This window comes from Electrona antarctica (genome assembly GCF_951216825.1).
Source record: "Electrona antarctica genome assembly, chromosome: 10".
In the NCBI taxonomy this organism is placed as follows: domain Eukaryota; kingdom Metazoa; phylum Chordata; class Actinopteri; order Myctophiformes; family Myctophidae; genus Electrona; species Electrona antarctica.
In genome coordinates, this window is record NC_136791.1 from 504,730 (window position 1) to 518,012 (window position 13,283).

A 13,283-nucleotide genomic window follows, 5' to 3' on the forward strand; every position below is an offset into this window, starting at 1 on the left:
TGCATTTATATAGCGCCTTTATCCAGCATTACATTCACCCATTCACACACACATTCATACACCGATTGCGGCAGAAGCCATGCAAGGTACCAACTTGCATGGCAACTTGCCCAAGGACACTTCGACATGTAGACAGGAGGAGCCGGGATTCGAACCGCCGACCCATGGATCATTGGACGACCTGCTCTACCTCTTGAGCCCCCTCTCTTACTAACTCTCTTACTATATGGCTCTGCTCCCTACCCTCCCTAAAATGGAGCACGGTGTTAGTTCATACAGGGACATGGGAGTCTGCACGGCTGCACACCTCAGATTTAATCAGCTCAATCAGCCTCACTCACATCTCAGCTCATCATTATGGCATCATTAAGGCTAGGGAGGATGCTCCAATCAGTTGTTTTGGGATCAATCCCGATCTCCGATTGTTTTTCTCATGATCGGCCAATACCGATATCGATACCAATCTTGTGCGTAAGGGGCAAATTTGAATCTTTTTGTATCTTTTTGATACAGAGACAGTCATGGTGGCAAGACTAACTGTTAAGGAGAGGAGAAAACAAGACTAACTGTTCAGGAGAGGAGAAAACAAGACTAACTGTTCAGGAGAGGAGAAAACAAGACTAACTGCTCAGGAGAGGAGAAAACAAGACTAACTGTTCAGGAGAGGAGAAAACAAGACTAAGTGTTCAGGAGAGGAGAAAACAAGACTAACTGTTCAGGAGAGGAGAAAACAAGACTAACTGTTCAGGAGAGGAGAAAACAAGACTAAGTGTTGAGGAGAGGAGAAAACAAGACTAACTGTTCAGGAGAGGAGAAAACAAGACTAAGTGTTGAGGAGAGGAGAAAACAAGACTAACTGTTCAGGAGAGGAGAAAACAAGACTAACTGTTCAGGAGAGGAGAAAACAAGACTAACTGTTCAGGAGAGGAGAAAACAAGACTAAGTGTTCAGGAGAGGAGAAAACAAGACTAACTGTTCAGGAGAGGAGAAAACAAGACTAACTGTTCAGGAGAGGAGAAAACAAGACTAACTGTTCAGGAGAGGAGAAAACAAGACTAACTGTTCAGGAGAGGAGAAAACAAGACTAACTGTTCAGGAGAGGAGAAACACAAGACTAACTGTTCAGGAGAGGAGAAACACAAGACTAACTGTTCAGGAGAGGAGAAAACAAGACTAACTGTTCAGGAGAGGAGAAAACAAGACTAACTGTTGAGGAGAGGAGAAACACAAGACTAACTGTTGAGGAGAGGAGAAAACAAGACTAACTGTTGAGGAGAGGAGAAAACAAGACTAAGTGTTCAGGAGAGGAGAAAACAAGACTAACTGTTGAGGAGAGGAGAAAACAAGACTAACTGTTCAGGAGAGGAGAAAACAAGACTAACTGTTGAGGAGAGGAGAAAACAAGACTAAGTGTTCAGGAGAGGAGAAAACAAGACTAACTGTTGAGGAGAGGAGAAAACAAGACTAACTGTTCAGGAGAGGAGAAAACAAGACTAAGTGTTGAGGAGAGGAGAAAACAAGACTAAGTGTTCAGGAGAGGAGAAAACAAGACTAACTGTTGAGGAGAGGAGAAAACAAGACTAACTGTTGAGGAGAGGAGAAAACAAGACTAACTGTTGAGGAGAGGAGAAAACAAGACTAACTGTTGAGGAGAGGAGAAAACAAGACTAACTGTTGAGGAGAGGAGAAAACAAGACTAACTGTTCAGGAGAGGAGAAACACAAGACTAACTGTTCAGGAGAGGAGAAACACAAGACTAACTGTTCAGGAGAGGAGAAAACAAGACTAACTGTTGAGGAGAGGAGAAAACAAGACTAACTGTTCAGGAGAGGAGAAAACAAGACTAACTGTTCAGGAGAGGAGAAAACAAGACTAACTGCTCAGGAGAGGAGAAAACAAGACTAACTGTTCAGGAGAGGAGAAAACAAGACTAAGTGTTCAGGAGAGGAGAAAACAAGACTAACTGTTCAGGAGAGGAGAAAACAAGACTAACTGTTCAGGAGAGGAGAAAACAAGACTAAGTGTTGAGGAGAGGAGAAAACAAGACTAACTGTTCAGGAGAGGAGAAAACAAGACTAAGTGTTGAGGAGAGGAGAAAACAAGACTAACTGTTCAGGAGAGGAGAAAACAAGACTAACTGTTCAGGAGAGGAGAAAACAAGACTAACTGTTCAGGAGAGGAGAAAACAAGACTAAGTGTTCAGGAGAGGAGAAAACAAGACTAACTGTTCAGGAGAGGAGAAAACAAGACTAACTGTTCAGGAGAGGAGAAAACAAGACTAACTGTTCAGGAGAGGAGAAAACAAGACTAACTGTTCAGGAGAGGAGAAACACAAGACTAACTGTTCAGGAGAGGAGAAACACAAGACTAACTGTTCAGGAGAGGAGAAAACAAGACTAACTGTTCAGGAGAGGAGAAAACAAGACTAACTGTTGAGGAGAGGAGAAACACAAGACTAACTGTTCAGGAGAGGAGAAAACAAGACTAACTGTTGAGGAGAGGAGAAAACAAGACTAACTGTTGAGGAGAGGAGAAAACAAGACTAAGTGTTCAGGAGAGGAGAAAACAAGACTAACTGTTGAGGAGAGGAGAAAACAAGACTAACTGTTCAGGAGAGGAGAAAACAAGACTAACTGTTGAGGAGAGGAGAAAACAAGACTAAGTGTTCAGGAGAGGAGAAAACAAGACTAACTGTTGAGGAGAGGAGAAAACAAGACTAACTGTTGAGGAGAGGAGAAAACAAGACTAACTGTTGAGGAGAGGAGAAAACAAGACTAACTGTTGAGGAAAGGAGAAAACAAGACTAACTGTTCAGGAGAGGAGAAAACAAGACTAACTGTTCAGGAGAGGAGAAACACAAGACTAACTGTTCAGGAGAGGAGAAAACAAGACTATCGGTTCAGGAGAGGAGAAAACAAGACTAACTGTTCAGGAGAGGAGAAAACAAGACTAACTGTTCAGGAGAGGAGAAAACAAGACTAAGTGTTCAGGAGAGGAGAAAACAAGACTAACTGTTCAGGAGAGGAGAAAACAAGACTAACTGTTCAGGAGAGGAGAAAACAAGACTAACTGTTGAGGAGAGGAGAAAACAAGACTAACTGTTCAGGAGAGGAGAAAACAAGACTAACTGTTCAGGAGAGGAGAAAACAAGACTAACTGTTCAGGAGAGGAGAAAACAAGACTAACTGTTCAGGAGAGGAGAAAACAAGACTAACTGTTCAGGAGAGGAGAAAACAAGACTAACTGTTCAAGAGAGGAGAAAACAAGACTAACTGTTCAGGAGAGGAGAAAACAAGACTAACTGTTCAAGAGAGGAGAAACACAAGACTAACTGTTCAGGAGAGGAGAAAACAAGACTAACTGTTCAGGAGAGGAGAAAACAAGACTAACTGTTCAGGAGAGGAGAAAACAAGACTAACTGTTCAGGAGAGGAGAAAACAAGACTAACTGTTGAGGAGGAGAAAAACTGATTTTTCTTTATTTTAATTCAAAATGACTTAATAGCACAGGCAGACTCTTCACATACTAGACTATAGTATGTGAAGAGTCTGCCTGTGGTATCAGACATGCTCTAGTAACTAGAGCATGTCTGATATAAATGTCAGAGCTGAAATTGACATGTAAATATGAAATAAATGCTTAAACATGTAGCTAGGTGTAATGTTAGAGACCACAGAAGACATGTAAATATGAAATAAATGCTTCAACATGTAGCTAGGTGTAATGTTAGAGACCACAGAAGACATGTAAATATGAAATAAATGCTTCAACATGTAGCTACGTGTAATGTTAGAGACCACAGAAGACATGTAAATATGAAATAAATGCTTCAACATGTAGCTACGTGTAATGTTAGAGACCACAGAAGACATGTAAATATGAAATAAATGCTTCAACTACAGAAAAGTCCTATCTGATTGACAGCCCATACATCCACACAGAAAAGTCCTATCTGATTGACAGCCCATACATCCACACAGAAAAGTCCTATCTGATTGACAGCCCCATACATCCACACAGAAAAGTCCTATCTGATTGACAGCCCATACATCCACGCAGAAAAGTCCTATCTGATTGACAGCCCATACATCCACACAGAAAAGTCCTATCTGATTGACAGCCCATACATCCAATCAGAAAAGTCCTATCTGAATGACAGCCCCATACATCCAATCAGAAAAGTCCTATCTGATTGACAGCCCATACATCCAATCAGAAAAGTCCTATCTGATTGACAGCCCATACATCCAATCAGAAAAGTCCTATCTGATTGACAGCCCATACATCCAATCAGAAAAGTCCTATCTGATTGACAGCCCATACATCCAATCAGAAAAGTCATATCTGATTGACAGCCCATACATCCAATCAGAAAAGTCCTATCTGATTGACAGCCCATACATCCAAACAGAAAAGTCCTATCTGATTGACAGCCCATACATCCACACAGAAAAGTCCTATCTGATTGACAGCCCCATACATCCACACAGAAAAGTCCTATCTGATTGACAGCCCATACATCCACACAGAAAAGTCCTATCTGATTGACAGCCCCATACATCCACACAGAAAAGTCCTATCTGATTGACAGCCCATACATCCACACAGAAAAGTCCTATCTGATTGACAGCCCATACATCCACACAGAAAAGTCCTATCTGATTGACAGCCCATACATCCAATCAGAAAAGTCCTATCTGAATGACAGCCCCATACATCCAATCAGAAAAGTCCTATCTGATTGACAGCCCATACATCCAATCAGAAAAGTCCTATCTGATTGACAGCCCATACATCCAATCAGAAAAGTCCTATCTGATTGACAGCCCATACATCCAATCAGAAAAGTCATATCTGATTGACAGCCCATACATCCAATCAGAAAAGTCCTATCTGATTGACAGCCCATACATCCAAACAGAAAAGTCCTATCTGATTGACAGCCCATACATCCACACAGAAAAGTCCTATCTGATTGACAGCCCCATACATCCACACAGAAAAGTCCTATCTGATTGACAGCCCATACATCCACACAGAAAAGTCCTATCTGATTGACAGCCCCATACATCCACACAGAAAAGTCCTATCTGATTGACAGCCCATACATCCAATCAGAAAAGTCCTATCTGATTGACAGCCCATACATCCAATCAGAAAAGTCCTATCTGATTGACAGCCCATACATCCAATCAGAAAAGTCATATCTGATTGACAGCCCATACATCCAATCAGAAAAGTCCTATCTGATTGACAGCCCATACATCCACACAGAAAAGTCCTATCTGATTGACAGCCCCATACATCCACACAGAAAAGTCCTATCTGATTGACAGCCCATACATCCACACAGAAAAGTCCTATCTGATTGACAGCCCTGTACATCCACACAGAAAAGTCCTATCTGATTGACAGCCCATACATCCACACAGAAAAGTCCTATCTGATTGACAGCCCATACATCCACACAGAAAAGTCCTATCTGATTGACAGCCCATACATCCAATCAGAAAAGTCCTGTCTGATTGACAGCCCATACATCCAATCAGAAAAGTCCTGTCTGATTGACAGCCCATACATCCAATCAGAAAAGTCCTATCTGATTGACAGCCCCATACATCCACACAGAAAAGTCCTATCTGATTGACAGCCCATACATCCAATCAGAAAAGTCCTATCTGATTGAGAGCCCATACATCCAATCAGAAAAGTCCTATCTGATTGCATTAAACAACGTTAAACTCACTTTGCCACTCGATTTGCCTACTCACTTTATGCATACAATTTGCACAGAGCCTCTACATTCTACAATCAATGCTTTGTTCAAGTTTGTACTTTTTACCCTGTAAGTGACGTCATGCAAACATCCCATTTCTAGTAAAGTGAGTATGTACGTCCAACGCATAATATTATAACAAAAAGGTTCACATGATTTGATCATATAAACCTATTAAAGTGCATACAAAGTTTCAGGGATTCCTGCAGAGCTTTTTTTGCCTAGGGCAGTGGTTCCCAAAGTGGGGTCCGGGGACCCCCAGCGGTCCTTGAGGGAGTTCCAGGGGGTCCCGAGCTAAATGATAGTTTGGAACCAAATGGACCCTAATGGGTCTGTAACTCTGACTGGGCTAAAATCTTTACCAATCATGTCTGGTGAAAATGAAAGGATGCATTAAACCAACCACAGAGATTAAAATATGGTGCATGTTGCATCTCAAACCGCAGTTTATGGTTAAAACAACAAGCTCTGCATCCACGTGACAGGATGCACTACTGTACTGTTTTTTATTCTAGTTTATTTTGCCATATGAAATGGGAGTTAAATGCTGCAATTTGTAAAAATGGCAGAATATGACTCCTGACGTGGTTGAAGTGGGACTAAATGGCCACCCCTGCATCCTGGGACTCATTACATTGAAAACCTATTGACATCACTGGGTACCTATTTACATCACCTATTTACATTACCTATTTACATCACTGGGTACCTATTTACATCACCTATTTACATCACTGGGTACCTATTTACATCACCTATTTACATCACCTATTTACATCACTGGGTACCTATTTACATCACCTATTTACATCACCTATTTACATCACTGGGTACCTATTTGCATCATCTATTTACATCACCTATTTACATCACCTATTTACATCACTGGGTACCTATTTACATCACCTATTTACATCACCTATTTACATCACTGGGTACCTATTTACATCACCTATTTACATCACCTATTTACATCACTGGGTACCTATTTGCATCACCTATTTACATCACCTATTTACATCACCTATTTACATCACTGGGTACCTATTTACATCACCTATTTACATCACTGGGTACCTATTTACATCACCTATTTACATCACCTATTTACATCACTGGGTACCTATTTACATCACCTATTTACATCACCTATTTACATCACTGGGTACCTATTTACATCACCTATTTACATCACTGGGTACCTATTTACATCACCTATTTACATCACCTATTTACGTCACTGGGTACCTATTTACATCACCTATTTACATCACATATTTACATCACTGGGTACCTATTTACATCACCTATTTACATCACCTATTTACATCACCTATTTACATCACCTATTTACATCACTGGGTACCTATTTACATCACCTATTTACATAACTGGGTACCTATTTACATCACCTATTTACATCACCTATTTACATCACCTATTTACATCACTGGGTACCTATTTACATCACCTATTTACATCACCTATTTACATCACTGGGTACCTATTTACATCACCTATTTACATCACCTATTTACATCACTGGGTACCTATTTACATCACCTATTTACATCACCTATTTACATCACTGGGTACCTATTTACATCACCTATTTACATCACTGGGTACCTATTTACATCACCTATTTACATCACTGGGTACCTATTTACATCACCTATTTACGTCACCTATTTACATCACTGGGTACCTATTTACATCACCTATTTACATCACCTATTTACATCACCTATTTACATCACTGGGTACCTATTTACATCACCTATTTACATCACTGGGTACCTATTTACATCACCTATTTACATCACCTATTTACGTCACTGGGTACCTATTTACATCACCTATTTACATCACCTATTTACATCACCTATTTACATCACTGGGTACCTATTTACATCACCTATTTACATCACCTATTTACATCACTGGGTACCTATTTACATCACCTATTTACATCACCTATTTACGTCACCTATTTACATCACTGGGTACCTATTTACATCACCTATTTACATCACCTATTTACATCACCTATTTACATCACTGGGTACCTATTTACTGACCCTAGGGTAGCAGTAAAACTACATGCCTGTCTGTGTGCATGTGGACAGTAAAACTACATGCCTGTCTGTGTGCTGTGGACAGTAAAACTACATGCCTGTCTGTGTGCATGAGGACAGTAAAACTACATGCCTGTCTGTGTGCTGTGGACAGTAAAACTACATGCCTGTCTGTGTGTACGTGGACAGTAAAACTACATGCCTGTCTGTGTGCTGTGGACAGTAAAACTACATGCCTGTCTGTGTGCTGTGGACAGTAAAACTACATGCCTGTCTGTGTGCACATGGACAGTAAAACTACATGCCTGTCTGTGTGCACGTGGACAGTAAAACTACATGCCTGTCTGTGTGCATGAGGACAGTAAAACTACATGCCTGTCTGTGTGCACGAGGACAGTAAAACTACATGCCTGTCTGTGTGCACGAGGACAGTAAAACTACATGCCTGTCTGTGTGCATGAGGACAGTAAAACTACATGCCTGTCTGTGTGCACATGGACAGTAAAACTACATGCCTGTCTGTGTGCACATGGACAGTAAAACTACATGCCTGTCTGTGTGCATGAGGACAGTAAAACTACATGCCTGTCTGTGTGCACATGGACAGTAAAACTACATGCCTGTCTGTGTGCATGAGGACAGTAAAACTACATGCCTGTCTGTGTGCATGAGGACAGTAAAACTACATGCCTGTCTGTGTGCATGAGGACAGTAAAACTACATGCCTGTCTGTGTGCGCGTGGACAGTAAAACTACATGCCTGTCTGCGTGCACGTGGACAGTAAAACTACATGCCTGTCTGTGTGCACATGGACAGTAAAACTACATGCCTGTCTGTGTGCTGAGGACAGTAAAACTACATGCCTGTCTGTGTGCTGTGGACAGTAAAACTACATGCCTGTCTGTGTGCATGAGGACAGTAAAACTACATGCCTGTCTGTGTGCACGTGGACAGTAAAACTACATGCCTGTCTGCGTGCATGAGGACAGTAAAACTACATGCCTGTCTGTGTGCTGTGGACAGTAAAACTACATGCCTGTCTGTGTGCATGAGGACAGTAAAACTACATGCCTGTCTGTGTGCATGTTGACAGTAAAACTACATGCCTGTCTGCGTGCATGTGGACAGTAAAACTACATGCCTGTCTGTGTGCTGTGGACAGTAAAACTACATGCCTGTCTGTGTGCATGAGGACAGTAAAACTACATGCCTGTCTGTGTGCATGAGGACAGTAAAACTACATGCCTGTCTGTGTGCACATGGACAGTAAAACTACATGCCTGTCTGCGTGCACGTGGACAGTAAAACTACATGCCTGTCTGTGTGCATGAGGACAGTAAAACTACATGCCTGTCTGTGTGCACGTGGACAGTAAAACTACATGCCTGTCTGTGTGCTGTGGACAGTAAAACTACATGCCTGTCTGTGTGCATGTGGACAGTAAAACTACATGCCTGTCTGTGTGCATGAGGACAGTAAAACTACATGCCTGTCTGTGTGCACGTGGACAGTAAAACTACATGCCTGTCTGTGTGCATGAGGACAGTAAAACTACATGCCTGTCTGTGTGCTGTGGACAGTAAAACTACATGCCTGTCTGTGTGCATGTGGACAGTAAAACTACATGCCTGTCTGCGTGCATGAGGACAGTAAAACTACATGCCTGTCTGTGTGCTGAGGACAGTAAAACTACATGCCTGTCTGTGTGCATGAGGACAGTAAAACTACATGCCTGTCTGTGTGCTGAGGACAGTAAAACTACATGCCTGTCTGTGTGCATGAGGACAGTAAAACTACATGCCTGTCTGTGTGCATGAGGACAGTAAAACTACATGCCTGTCTGTGTGCATGTGGACAGTAAAACTACATGCCTGTCTGTGTGCATGTGGACAGTAAAACTACATGCCTGTCTGTGTGCATGAGGACAGTAAAACTACATGCCTGTCTGTGTGCATGAGGACAGTAAAACTACATGCCTGTCTGTGTGCATGTGGACAGTAAAACTACATGCCTGTCTGTGTGCATGAGGACAGTAAAACTACATGCCTGTCTGTGTGCATGAGGACAGTAAAACTACATGCCTGTCTGTGTGCACGAGGACAGTAAAACTACATGCCTGTCTGTGTGCATGAGGACAGTAAAACTACATGCCTGTCTGTGTGCACGAGGACAGTAAAACTACACGCCTGTCTGTGTGCACGAGGACAGTAAAACTACATGCCTGTCTGTGTGTATGAGGACAGTAAAACTACATGCCTGTCTGTGTGCTGTGGACAGTAAAACTACATGCCTGTCTGCGTGCATGAGGACAGTAAAACTACATGCCTGTCTGTGTGCTGTGGACAGTAAAACTACATGCCTGTCTGTGTGCTGTGGACAGTAAAACTACATGCCTGTCTGTGTGCATGAGGACAGTAAAACTACATGCCTGTCTGTGTGCATGAGGACAGTAAAACTACATGCCTGTCTGTGTGCATGTGGACAGTAAAACTACATGCCTGTCTGTGTGCATGAGGACAGTAAAACTACATGCCTGTCTGTGTGCATGAGGACAGTAAAACTACATGCCTGTCTGTGTGCATGAGGACAGTAAAACTACATGCCTGTCTGTGTGCATGAGGACAGTAAAACTACATGCCTGTCTGTGTGCATGAGGACAGTAAAACTACATGCCTGTCTGTGTGCATGAGGACAGTAAAACTACATGCCTGTCTGCGTGCATGAGGACAGTAAAACTACATGCCTGTCTGTGTGCTGTGGACAGTAAAACTACATGCCTGTCTGTGTGCATGAGGACAGTAAAACTACATGCCTGTCTGTGTGCATGAGGACAGTAAAACTACATGCCTGTCTGTGTGTACGTGGACAGTAAAACTACATGCCTGTCTGTGTGCATGAGGACAGTAAAACTACATGCCTGTCTGTGTGCTGTGGACAGTAAAACTACATGCCTGTCTGTGTGCTGTGGACAGTAAAACTACATGCCTGTCTGTGTGCTGTGGACAGTAAAACTACATGCCTGTCTGTGTGCTGTGGACAGTAAAACTACATGCCTGTCTGTGTGCTGTGGACAGTAAAACTACATGCCTGTCTGTGTGCATGAGGACAGTAAAACTACATGCCTGTCTGTGTGCATGAGGACAGTAAAACTACATGCCTGTCTGTGTGCACGTGGACAGTAAAACTACATGCCTGTCTGCGTGCACGTGGACAGTAAAACTACATGCCTGTCTGTGTGCACATGGACAGTAAAACTACATGCCTGTCTGTGTGCTGAGGACAGTAAAACTACATGCCTGTCTGTGTGCTGTGGACAGTAAAACTACATGCCTGTCTGTGTGCATGAGGACAGTAAAACTACATGCCTGTCTGTGTGCACGTGGACAGTAAAACTACATGCCTGTCTGCGTGCATGAGGACAGTAAAACTACATGCCTGTCTGTGTGCTGTGGACAGTAAAACTACATGCCTGTCTGTGTGCATGAGGACAGTAAAACTACATGCCTGTCTGTGTGCATGTGGACAGTAAAACTACATGCCTGTCTGCGTGCATGTGGACAGTAAAACTACATGCCTGTCTGTGTGCTGTGGACAGTAAAACTACATGCCTGTCTGTGTGCATGAGGACAGTAAAACTACATGCCTGTCTGTGTGCATGAGGACAGTAAAACTACATGCCTGTCTGTGTGCACATGGACAGTAAAACTACATGCCTGTCTGCGTGCACGTGGACAGTAAAACTACATGCCTGTCTGTGTGCATGAGGACAGTAAAACTACATGCCTGTCTGTGTGCACGTGGACAGTAAAACTACATGCCTGTCTGTGTGCTGTGGACAGTAAAACTACATGCCTGTCTGTGTGCATGTGGACAGTAAAACTACATGCCTGTCTGTGTGCATGAGGACAGTAAAACTACATGCCTGTCTGTGTGCACGTGGACAGTAAAACTACATGCCTGTCTGTGTGCATGAGGACAGTAAAACTACATGCCTGTCTGTGTGCTGTGGACAGTAAAACTACATGCCTGTCTGTGTGCATGTGGACAGTAAAACTACATGCCTGTCTGCGTGCATGAGGACAGTAAAACTACATGCCTGTCTGTGTGCTGAGGACAGTAAAACTACATGCCTGTCTGTGTGCATGAGGACAGTAAAACTACATGCCTGTCTGCGTGCTGAGGACAGTAAAACTACATGCCTGTCTGTGTGCATGTGGACAGTAAAACTACATGCCTGTCTGTGTGCATGTGGACAGTAAAACTACATGCCTGTCTGTGTGCATGTGGACAGTAAAACTACATGCCTGTCTGTGTGCATGAGGACAGTAAAACTACATGCCTGTCTGTGTGCATGAGGACAGTAAAACTACATGCCTGTCTGTGTGCATGTGGACAGTAAAACTACATGCCTGTCTGTGTGCATGAGGACAGTAAAACTACATGCCTGTCTGTGTGCATGAGGACAGTAAAACTACATGCCTGTCTGTGTGCACGAGGACAGTAAAACTACATGCCTGTCTGTGTGCATGAGGACAGTAAAACTACATGCCTGTCTGTGTGCACGAGGACAGTAAAACTACACGCCTGTCTGTGTGCACGAGGACAGTAAAACTACATGCCTGTCTGTGTGCATGAGGACAGTAAAACTACATGCCTGTCTGTGTGCTGTGGACAGTAAAACTACATGCCTGTCTGCGTGCATGAGGACAGTAAAACTACATGCCTGTCTGTGTGCTGTGGACAGTAAAACTACATGCCTGTCTGTGTGCTGTGGACAGTAAAACTACATGCCTGTCTGTGTGCATGAGGACAGTAAAACTACATGCCTGTCTGTGTGCATGAGGACAGTAAAACTACATGCCTGTCTGTGTGCATGTGGACAGTAAAACTACATGCCTGTCTGTGTGCATGAGGACAGTAAAACTACATGCCTGTCTGTGTGCATGAGGACAGTAAAACTACATGCCTGTCTGTGTGCATGAGGACAGTAAAACTACATGCCTGTCTGCGTGCATGAGGACAGTAAAACTACATGCCTGTCTGTGTGCTGTGGACAGTAAAACTACATGCCTGTCTGTGTGCATGAGGACAGTAAAACTACATGCCTGTTTGTGTGCATGAGGACAGTAAAACTACATGCCTGTCTGTGTGTACGTGGACAGTAAAACTACATGCCTGTCTGTGTGCATGAGGACAGTAAAACTACATGCCTGTCTGTGTGCTGTGGACAGTAAAACTACATGCCTGTCTGTGTGCTGTGGACAGTAAAACTACATGCCTGTCTGTGTGCTGTGGACAGTAAAACTACATGCCTGTCTGTGTGCTGTGGACAGTAAAACTACATGCCTGTCTGTGTGCTGTGGACAGTAAAACTACATGCCTGTCTGTGTGCATGAGGACAGTAAAACTACATGCCTGTCTGTGTGCT